Source organism: Lepidochelys kempii, chromosome 3 (assembly GCF_965140265.1).
Source record: "Lepidochelys kempii isolate rLepKem1 chromosome 3, rLepKem1.hap2, whole genome shotgun sequence".
NCBI lineage: Eukaryota > Metazoa > Chordata > Testudines > Cheloniidae > Lepidochelys > Lepidochelys kempii.
The window spans coordinates 98151653-98164153 of record NC_133258.1 but is presented as its reverse complement, the minus strand read 5'-3'; positions in this window follow the sequence as shown (position 1 = coordinate 98164153).

Below are 12501 nucleotides of genomic sequence, written 5' to 3'. Positions count from 1 at the left end.
AGAACACCTGCAGCCAATCAAGAAGCTGCTAGAATCAATTCAGGCAGGCTAATCAGGGCAGCTGGGTTTTATAAAGGAGCTCACTTCAGTTTGTGGTGTGCGTGTGAGGAGCTGGGAGCAAGAGGCACTAGGAGCTGAGAGTGAGAACGCGAAGAGGACTGAGGTGTACAAGCATTATCAGATACCAGAAGGAAGGTCCTATGATGAGGATAAAGAAGGTGTTGGGAGGAGGCCATGGGGAAGTAGCCCAGGGAGTTGTAGCTGTCGCACAGCTGTTCCAGGAGCTGGGAGCAAGAGGCACTAGGAGCTGAGAGTGAGAATGCGAAGAGGACTGAGGTGTACAAGCATTATCAGATACCAGAAGGAAGGTCCTATGATGAGGATAAAGAAGGTGTTGGGAGGAGGCCATGGGGAAGTAGCCCAGGGAGTTGTAGCTGTCGCACAGCTGTTCCAGCTGTCGCACAGCTGTTCCAGCTGTTCCACTCTAGACAGCTGCATTCCACAGGGCCCTGGGCTGAAACCCGGAGCAGAGGGCGGGCCCGGGTTCCTCCCAACTCCTGATCAGACACAGGAAGAGTCGACCTGGACTGTGGATTCAGAAAAACGGCCAAGCTGAGGGCTGCTGTGAAGCTCCAAGGCGAGCAAATCCGCCAATAAGCGCAAGACCCACTGAGGTAGAGCAGGAACTTTGTCACAGCAAGAATAAAGCCCCTTGCAGTGAGGCCACTGGTGCAGGGAACCTCTCTTAGCTGGGTGCAGAGCCAGCACTGCATACACACCCGCCATAATCCCTGGACTTAGAGCATGTTCTGGCCAGGCCAGGTGCATGTTGGGTGTGAATGTGGTGGTTCTATTTCTCAGGTGGAATGTGGTGGTCCTATTTCCATGGCCCTTACAGATGTAAGGGCCATGGAAGCCAAGGAACAAATTAGAGCAGCCCCTAGGGTTGTCCTAACGTGAACCAAGTACTGGACTAGTCCCTAGAAGCCTCAGAATCAAGGCTGCACAAAGCCGTGGGGGCAGGGCCTAATTCCCTGCGTAGAGCAGATAATATACACACAAGAGTCCAATTATATAAAGTGGTGCATTAATTCAAATGTACCTAGAGATGGTCACATAAGAATGTTCCTCAGAAACTGGTGTAAGCTTCAACGTGAAGTGGAGTTTACTGTTCACAGCCCTACCACAAGTTACAGTGGGGTGTCTAGGTCAAAGATGCCAGCACCAAGCCCCCAGGCTGAATCCAGACTAGCTGATATATATTTATATGGCCCACATGACATGTTCAGATGTTGCAAAATATGATTTTTTTAAAAAAAGCAAATTTCTAGTCCTCATAGTTACAAAGTTCCATGTCTCCTTCCTTAGATATTTTTAAGGTCAGGCTTGACAAAGCCCTGGCTGGGATGATTTAGTTGGGGATTAGTCCTGCTTTGAGGAGGGGGTTGGACTAGATGACCTCCTGAGGTCCCTTCCAACCCTGATATTCTATGCTTCTATGAAAGTTATCCTTCCAGATGTAAAGTGAGTGCAACCCAATGTAATGTTGCCTTCCTAAATCTCCAAACAGCCTGAAACAATGGCTCTGGGAGGTGTGAACTTCCTCATTCCTATCAGTCATGCTGAGCAATTGATTCTAAAGCATAAGGGTGACAACTCAAATGATCAGAGATTAATAGTTTATGATCATGTGCTCAAATGGAATGAGAAATGAGATGGAAATGAATCTTACGGGGAGCAGGAATTAGGGAGTTGCTCCAGGAAAGGAAATGCAGGTTGAAGAAAAGAGGAGAGACGCAAAGAAAAGAAAGGGAGGGGGAAGAGAGAAAGGAGGATAAGGAAGTAGGTGAAGAAAAGAAGAAGGGGTGGTAGTCCTAATTTCCTACAGTGAGAAACTGCATGTGACTTAACTAAAAATAACGGACATTTAATTGCTACATAAAGGCAGTATCTTACCCTTGGTCTTTGTACAAAACTCTCATTGACTTCTGTGGGAGATCCACTTGGACGGAGGGATAACTTAACTTAAGTGTTAATTTATGCCCTGCCCCATGGACCAGCATTAAAAATGGAATTCTCTCTCTGCTTTGAATGAGCTTGACACATCTGCTCTAGTCATAAAACTGTTTTCCACTCCTGGATGAAATAAGAACACAGAGAAAAGCAGCATTACTAACTAGTAATCAACATTGAACAAAAGGCTGCAGCAGGCCAGGAACCCATGGAACACATGTGCCAGTGTCCTTGTTCGCAGGCTGCCACTCAGTTTTGGTCCTTAGCAAATAATAATCATTTTGTATAATAAATAATAACGTAATAAGAGATAAGATGAAGGCAGAAGGGTTAGAGGAGCACACTTAAAACACACAGGCCACGTTATAAGCACCAAATTCCCATTGCAGCTGCCTCAGGGATACTAAGCCCCACTTGGACAGCTGCACCCCCATTACCATCTGTGACTGGGATCTTTGTACATAACACTCAGAGTGAGCTATTCAGGTGCACAAGGAGACATAACTTCCATCAGCAGAAACTATCTACCACAGCACCTGTCAGTGGGGTAGTATGATTATCCACTTAGCCCAACAGATCTAGAGAGCCACACGTCAACATGAGCACCCTAAAGCAGTAGCTAGTGGTGTCATCTGCTGGTAACTAGTCACAGCAGGTCACATAATGCTACAGATGGGAGTGTGTGGCCCATTAGGGAATCCAGTGGGAGCACAGAGCATGCATCAAGTCATCAATTGTTTAGTAAACACTAAACCCACCTCTGCACACTTGTCAACTACAATGAGGGATGGGGGTTTATTAAGAATGATCATTTCAATAAAAAATAGGTGAATCCTCACATCATCTCCAGTCATTCAGTAGCCACTCCTTTCACTATGCAATGGGACCTATATGCCCAACCTATTGCATCAAGGTAACAAAAACCATGTCACAGGCAAGGCTTTAACATGCGGTATAGCATGACAGCAACCAGTGGATCCCTGAGCCCAGTCCTACATTGTAACCATGTAGACTAATCTATATAAGAGAAAAAGCATTTTCCGCACTGGACATACTCCCTTGTCTGCTGCTACCTTAACATGCTCTTTGAAGCAGAATGGGACTTTACTTTGTGCATGCATTGTTAAAAGTTATGCACCACACAGACTGGTATCTTGCAGATATCCACACTTTACAGGTAGATCTGACCCTCATCTGTATTCCTGTAAGTTCTCTGCACAGCAGCTTTGCATTTCCCGGCAGTGCTGACTACACACCTGATAGTCTGCACTGTGTGAACTTTACTAGCCTGTTGATTTGATACTGCTCAGTTTACATATTTCCCCACTGCTGAGCACCATGAAGCAGCTCACACCCCTGGAGTGTAAATTGGGATAAGAAATGTCATTTTCTTATGCTGTCCTGAACTTTCTCATTTGACCCAAATGGAAAAATCCACAGTCACTTTCACCAGTCAACATAATCCTACTGAATTTGAATCTTTGATGATCGTCTAATTGTTGTTCCAGGGTGGAGCCAGAGGAATAACCTAGCAAACTATGGTGCTCCTTTGTAAGAGGTCTGCTCAGTGGAATAAAAATAACACAACTCACAGGACTGGAGGCAGTAAAACTTGCTGCTTTATTCAACTGTATCAGAACAAACGGAGCGTGGGGCAAAAACTTCTCCTAATGAAACAGGAAGTAAGAGAAATATAGAGCATGCTTGCCCCTAATGCTCTTCATCACCTAGTTAACCTCATGATGACCACTCCTAAACTGCACAAGGCAAGCAAAGCCAGGGATTCTGTAGGGCTTCTAAGCACCACAGGTCAATAAGGGGCAGGGCACAAACCAGAGATCCTGCAGAAATCCTAACACTCCAGAGACAGTGTGAGCAGCTCAAAAGTTCATCTCCTAAATAAATGCACAAAAGTAAAGTGTCACATTGCACATCCCAAAATTCTGCTCATATATCCCCACCCTGTACACCAGAAACCCTCAAATGCCACTTCAGGGTAACTGCATGCGTGCCCAACCTCTCTGCCCATCCAGATAAGTTGACATTATCTATGACATTGATCCTCAGGTGCATCTCAGCTGCTTTGTGCCCTTCTGGCAGCACAATGCAGCATTAAAGCTGGCAAATGCAGCCCCGGCAGGAGCCCCCCGATGTTGTGTCGGGGGAACCTTCTATAGTAAATGCCACAGCAGCTCTTCAACATCTCCCATTCCAGCTCTTTCAGGAGGTTTCCTTGGGGGAATGGAGAATGACTAGGGCTTCTTTATTCCTTGGTGATCCCTTGTTGCTAGAAGAAAAGGAGTACTTGTGGCACCTTAGAAACTAACAAATTTATCTGAGCAAAGTTTTCGTGAGCTACAGCTCACTTCATCGGATGCATTGTTGCTAGAATGACTCCTTGCGGTTATTGCCATCCAGCGCAAATTAAAGAAGATTTCACAATGCTCTCACTTGTGCCAGAGACCTGGCAGCCTGACAGCACCAGGATCAAGAGGCCACAAAGCTGGCCTTTACACCCACCTCCACATCTGTGTGGAGTATAGAGCTGGGTGAAATTTCTCAACTGAAACTCCCTTCCCCCGCCACAAGAAAACACAGATTTGGGTCGACTTAGAATTCTGCAAAATGTTTCAGCTGGAAAAAAATCTGGAAAAGTAGAAATGCTCAATTTTGACATTTTTCTAAACAAAAGGTTTTCATTTTTAAAATTTGTAATGCCTTTTTATTTCAAATTGTATATAGATTTTATTTTTTTAAAAATAAGGTTAGTAAACCCCCCAAATAATATACAATATTTTGTTTTGGTTCAAATGAAGTGTTTTATTCAACCCAAAACAATTTTTTACTTATCTGGTATGCAAAATAAATCAAACATTTTTTTCTGGCGGGGGTTCGGTCACTGAACCAAAAACAAAAAAACAGTTATTTGCACAATCCTAACTGAGCACTCGGTGGCTGCAGCTGAGGATCTAGCTCTAAGACTTCACCTTTGCAGATGCCAGGGAGGCAGAGTCTGCATATGTTGACTTTTCCTGGATGAGTAGGAAGGCGGAGTTGAACTAATGGATACAATATTTTTCTGTCCAGGGTCATTGCTGTTAAATAGTTACGGTTAAAAAGATGGCTGCATCTCAGAGGTGAATTTCTAATCACTTCATTCACCACTGCACTGTAGCCCCCTCAGAACCGAACATAGCAGTGATCATAGAATATGCAGCCATGCCACAAAACTGTTCAGGATAGCAAATGACAAAGAATGTTGTATCCAATTGACACAGAAAGGATCATTTAGGAAGATAGCGTGGATGTGCCCAAATTTGAATTTAGCCAGGACACAACAGTTACCAATCCTGTTCTTACAAAAAGTGTGATAAGATCTTGACTGTTCACAAACAATCAAGACCTTGCTTTTATGTGACCATGTATGTCCAATGCCACCTGGTTAGAATACAAATGGATTCGCCATGATCACATATTTCTGTCACTGAAGATCTCACTAAATGAAATACCACACACTAGAACAGTGAGCTCTGAAGAGAAAGAAAGTCCAGCAAAGTCAGAACCCAAAGTTTTGGAGGTTTGAGAGAATATGTTGTTTCACCTCACAGTCTACCATATAAATCTTAATCTTCAGAAATGAGCTTTACGGAAAAATACAATTTCATTTCAAATAAGGGGTCTTATATTATATGCTAGTTTAAAGCTCTTGACAAAAGCAGGTGGTGAAATTATCCAGAGTTGTTTTATAATAAAACCTACTATATGAAAGGCAAAACACAGAGCAATCTGCTGTTCTAATTATATGCTCGGAGCAAATGCAATATCTGCAGCTTCAATAAACATTGACCCTTTAACTGAATGTGCCCTACAAACACATTAATGCCCATCTGGGAAATAATCCAATCATGCCAACAGAGGAATGAGTGTGAGATTGGCAAATGAGGGCTCATCCACTTTAGGTTGTAAAAGGCCGTTCCCTATTAGCTTGTTGTTGGCACTGTATATCCGTCATAGATTTTTGCTTCTTATTTCAAAATTAATTTAAAAAACCAGTGGTTATGAAGTGTGTCAGACTAACATTGCCATTGCAAAATGAAGTACTCTTGGGTTAGAGCCCAGATCTACTGTTCTTATTACATAGGCACTAGCTGGCAGAGAAAATTATATCTGCCTTCACCAGTTTATCCCTCTGCATCATAAAAAAAAATATCACCCTGAAGAAAGGTAGGTCATTTTGCCCATTTCTGCCCTCCCTTTTGGGTATATGCTGGGTAGGAGGAATGCTGTAGATGTGGTCAGAGCTTAACAGGAGCCTCATCAATAGGGCTGCTCAGGGGTTGTACTGACTCAGCTCATCTCCAGATTGCCTAGCCAATAGCCTACACTGTTTGGGTTTCACTGGCCCTCTATAGCTTCCCTCATGGACTTTTCACTGCTGGCAATTCCATCAGGGTCTGTGATGACGGAAGCCAGCACAGACCTAGGAGTGAACATTGCCCACTGACTACAGTGAGAGTGATACGCCTTTAAGGATAGCAGGATTAGGAGTACAGAAGAGGTATAGTGCAGCCAATGGTAATGCAAGCTTTTCCCACACTATCTCATCTGTGCAATTTATCTCAAGACAGACTTAAGCCTGAACCCTGGATTCAGACACCCTCAACTTTCCAGTTCCAAACTTTGCAACTAGCCCCTCTCTCAGTAATGAACCAAATCAACCCCCCAAATCTGAATCTCTGTGAACTTTGTGGACCCACTTTCTTTATTTGTATTACAGTGGTGCCTATAGACCTCATCTGATAACAGGAACTAGTTGTGCTATACAAACACTGTATCATCAGACTATAAGAGATAGTCCTTGCCCCTAGACAGCTGATAGTCTAAATACACAAGACAGAGAAAAGGTGAGAAAGGAAACAGGCACAGAGAGGTGAAGTGATTTGCCCGTGGTCACAGGGCAGATAAATTGAAGAACTAGGAATAGAAATCTGGTCTCCTGACTCCCAGTCCAGTGCACTATCCACTTTTTATTATACACATGTCTAAAATACAACTATAGGCATCCAGGCATCAGAACACACTGACTCCAAACTCAACCTTTTCCAGAGGGACTACCTCTAGGGAGGATGGGAGAACTCAGACCTTAGACCATTCAATCCATAACACTTTCATTGTGATTGCCTATCAAAGGTCACACCTGCCCTGTAGAACCCCCTCTGACCACAAGTAGCATTGCTGAGGCCTGCCTGAGCTTCTCTTTAATGCAGGCTCCCATTAAAAAGTCCACACAGACCAAACATTCAAAACATTCCCCCTGCTGAGGTCCAGTTTATGATGTCCAGCACAAAGTCTTTTAAAAGAAAATTCATATCTTCAGAAGTCTTCATCCCAGTCCCAACCTGGGCACAGCCTGTCCTCCCTGATGGTCTATCTTTCTGCTCTCCCAGCACCTCTTGCCTGGAGTTAGGCCTTTTCCACAGGCTTTCTCAGCTGGTACCTTCCCCTGCTGACTCAAGGCCCCACAGAAGCCTCCTTATTCCCTGCATGGTCTGCAGGTTATAAAGCCCAGAGGCCTTCCCTTAGGCCTAATTGGACGGTCCCTAATAGGTCCACATGCACTGGACCCATTCTTGCAGGGGTCAGTCACTCTTTGACACTGCCAGCAAAGATGTCAACTGATGGTAACTGTGCTAGTTTGTTTGAATGTGGATTTCCCACTAGGAACTGAAATAAGACACCTAACTCGTTTCATGCAGGCTCCCAAAAAGCCACCCGATGTTAATGGCTTACATGGATTTTTACTTTGAAAGCAATGGTTGTCATGAGAGTCAAATACTCATCAGAAGTTAAAGTACAAACAAGTGACAAAGAGGTTTTTATTTTTCCTCACTTGCATAAGGATCCATCTGTGGGAAACATCCAAACACATGCCACATGAAGGCCTTTTGCTAAATCAACATTTCAGCTCCAACTCAGTGACAGCACTCTATTGTCATATTTCTTTCCTGATAGAATTCAAAGCCCTGTAATGACACAGGGATATAGGTATTAGACCTTGGGGAAGATTGATGATTTATCTGTAGTTTGGTGCATGTTGAAACTTATTTACATCCAAACCCAAGAATGATCTGGGATATTTTCTCATTTTCATTTCTCATCTTCAGGTGTTAGTTGCTTGAAGAATTGTCTGCATTTGGGTTTAACTCTGATTTTATTCATTCCTTTTTGTGATATTTGATTTTCATGCAGAACCTCATGCTCCAGCTGGGGTAGGATTGTAATCAATACAAAAACTGTGATGTATTACTATTTCAAGAAAACACTTGTTCAAATTGATGTAGATTTAACCAGGGTCTAATGAAATAGCATGAATCCTTGAGGTCTAGTATTCAGAACACGCATAAGTTCCTCTGCCTCCTATCCCTACATCTGGCCATCTTTACACATAATGGTAACTGATGGGTAGAGTGTGACTTGGACTTTGCACCCAGTCCTACACAAGACATATGAACCAGTAAAACTCTCCCACCCTTATTTACCCCCGTGTAGAGTGTTCACACATATAGGAGTCAGCAAGCGCCCTCCTCCCACATTTGAGCTGACAATGAATGTCACGGGGTAGGGACGGGCTGATGTCATAATTTGCTGCATAGACATAATTGAGAGCAAGGGGGGTGTCACTGAAGCACAATGCCTTCCATGGCTACTCCTGGCCTAGTACAGCTTCCGAATCACCTAAAGGCACAATTTAGCCTAACTAAAATATGATTCTTCTTCCTGCCTTAAGGTTAGGAGGACTCCAGTGACAGTGAACATATTGCTATTTTCCTATCTCAACTTTTTCCTGATAAGTAGGAGCTAGATTGTGCAGACTCATACATGCTGGTGAGCAATACTCAGAGAAGTAATCCCATTGAACATGTAAATCCTGTGGCCTGAAGTTCTAAAGGGAAAGGAGCTTTCTGCTCCCTTTGGTTTGTGAGCAGGGTTAAGAAGGGCCACAGAGCTGCATCATCTTCATAAGCAATTTACCCAGAATTCCAGATGGACAAAAACTCTAGAGAGGAGGATGCTCTCTGTCCCTATCTAATGGTGAATATGGTGAACTACATGGCTACAGAGAGCTTCATTTGCATAAACTTTGTACACGTTTCTAGTGACACTTTGGGAGCTACACAAACTCAGCACGGCTTGGGTACTGGAACTGAATGGTACAGGAGAAAACAATTCCTTCTTTGTGGCAAGGACTCTGCTCCAGGGCTCTAGATGTTACTGGTTCCCTGCCACTGAAGATCCTGTACTGTTGAAAGGACTTTGCACAGAGAGATGATCCAGACTGAGGGCTTTGTGATAGCAGATGAAGGAGAGACAGATGCCAAGAACTGGTGCAACACAGAGAAGGCTCTTTGCTGAAGTGGCACAGGACAGCACCAGAGCTGAGTGAACTCTGTTGAGCCCCCTCAAATCAGCCACTAAATAAAGCTGAAATCCCTAGCTGGGTTAAATGGTGGAGCCTCAGGACAAGACTGACAGCACTTCCCAAGGGACTGGAGACAGGCTTTCCTGCAAGCACCTCGGGAATATGCTACCCATAGACACCAAACTATGAGTGGGATTTTGCAGAGGGGGAAGGGATGTGGAAAAGAGATATTTCCCTCCTGGACAAGTTAACATAGGGAAGTATTTTACTTACGCATTCATATAGGTTTACTGTAACTGTGCTTCCCTATATTGATAGTGTATTCTGTTTGCCCATAATAAAATTTTCAGTGTTTGCAAGTGGGGTGTTACTGGCAATTAAGGGAGCCCAGGGATGGTATTAGTGATCTCAGCTTGAGCCAGTGATTTTGTTAATTTTAAGAAGAACACCCAGCTGTGTGAACACTGAACTTGTGGCCACTGACAACACCTGGCAAAAATATTACAACTATAATAGAAATATTAGTGTGAGATAATTGCTCACTAGTGTGAGTAAGGATTGTACAATCTAGGCTTCACTAATATTTTAACATCTATATGAAAAAATGACTCCTAGAGGTCTTCTAATTGACTAACAATCATTTCCTTTATCCAATGACAGTGTTGTTTAAGTTTATCAAGTTTAAAGTATTTTTAAGCTGTCAGACTTGGATACTTACTTCATGTTTAAGTGTACATCCATTAACTGAGACACTATGACAAGGAAAAACCTAAATAATTGGCCTAAATACCAGCTGAACAAGGTAGGACTTTACTGGGGGAAATGTATTAGCACACAGTCAAGATATATTTTTCCACCTCAGAATCACTGCAAAATATAAATTCCTTTCTGTCATCTATGCTATGTTTGCTTTTCACACTTCACTTAGCTTGGACAATGAAACAAGACTGGCTCATTTCATGCCACGTTTCTAGTCAGTTTCATTTTCTGGTTCTGAATCATTAGGCCAGTTCAATGTTTTTTGTTTGGGATTACAAAATTAGAGAGGTTTTCATTTATTCACTATTTCAAAACTGTTTTTCACTTATTTGTTTTTAAAACAGCTTTCTGCTCAAATTGGGTTTTCTAAAACTTTTTTTTTAAATGAAATCTGGGGGGGGAAAAAAAACAAAAAAACCCACATTTGACTGTGTCCCTTTTCCAACCTCATTTAGCTTTTTATCTGTGTTTCTTTCTTCTTTCCCTTGCTACTTTTTAGACTGATTTCTTCATAGTTTACCTTTTCGCCACGTTACTCAGCCTCAGCTCATTTGCTATTCTGTCCATGTCTTCTTGCCCTCTGAATTCTTTCTGTCCATACTTTGGTATAAAATGCTACATTCCTCACTCTGATGTATTTACTTTCTGTTGATTGAGTCCATGAGACTGGTATTTGGATTCACCTATGTCACTGTCCAGCCCTAAATGTTAAGGAGTAAGATTCTTTTGATTAATATTCAGATGCACTGTCATTAAGACAAAACTCTTGTAAGTCACAACTTTTCTGAGCTACAGTTAATGTATATGCTGCAATCTATACACATAAATGAAAATCAATAGAAAGTTAATGGAAAGAAAATACCTTGGGGAGCTTCAGATGCTGCATATAACATTCTGATAGAGAAGTAGAACAAACACTTCAAGAAAATGAATAAAAGCCATGGATTGTGAGTTACAGAAGAAACTGTGGGTAAAGTTCTTTATATGATGCTTATCTTGAACACCCTACAGACAAGATTCAGACAGGTTTAATGTGTTTTCATGTGCTCAACCATATAAAAGAACCGCTGTCCAGAGAAAAATGTGTGGGAAACATCCATACTAAGATGACTCACCTAGTCACAAAAAAAGACTGTAGATCTTACCTTTATTAGAGTCATAGGATACAAATTTTCAAAGGGAATGTAATGAGCTACACAATCAATTTTCTACAGAACGGCACAGCAATTTCCTGCCTCGGCTCCATATTGTAAAAATGCTTGATATTAATTTCCAGCAAGCAAACGAATAGCTGTCAGTGACCATTTCCTATCCTTGCAAAATTCCCCAGAAGGCTCTAAAAGTTTTCTAATATAATGTTGGTCTAAAAATCAAGGTACACAACAAATTTAACAAGCTACACTCTTGCATACTTCTGATTAAAACAGGCAATGTTTATTTCTGTGTTATATCGCAAGAAGAACGTTTTTATAGTAAAGTAGACCTTGTTCCAGGCCCTTTGCCTTTAAACATCAGAAAGCAGTAATCAGTTCCCTTACAGGCTTTCATTCACAGAGCTCACCTCAGAGCTGGAGAGAACCTTTGTCTCAGAAATTCTTAGCATATGCCCCTTATTTATATCCTTAAAAAAAAAAAAAAAAAAACACAAACAAACAAACACACACCAATAATATGCCAAGGGAGCAGAACAGAATTAGAAGTCTGTGAAACCTTGGCCCCAAGTCAATGGGAATTATGACATTGACTCCAATGGTCCAGAATTTCACCTTCTATTTCTCCCTTGCCTATGTTACACTGTATGGAATGGCTCATGACCATGACTGCGTACTTCAGGGCAGACGGTCAAAAACAGGGCAGATACCTCAAATGGTTTGTATGTTCTAAACTAGATTTTACCAAGCCAGTAACAAATGTGAATTCCTGGATCACAATACCAGACTTACTATGAAAAAAGAACAGGAGTACTTGTGGCACCTTAGAGACTAACAAATTTATTTGAGCATAAGCTTTCATGACAATACCAACACAACATTTCTTACTAACAATATCTTCTCACTATATGTTCCATTCTATGCATCCGAAGAAGTGAGCTGTAGCTCACGAAAGCTTATGCTCAAATAAATTTGCTAGTCTCTAAGGTGCCCCAAGTACTCCTTTTCTTTTTAAGGATACAGACTAATACGGCTGCTACTCTGAAACCAGTCTTACTATGGAGTCACAAATAGTCCCCTTAGGCTCTCCAGTCTATCTTGCAACCCAGACAAACTGCACTTAGTGGTAAATGGTCATTTAGACACACACACACACAC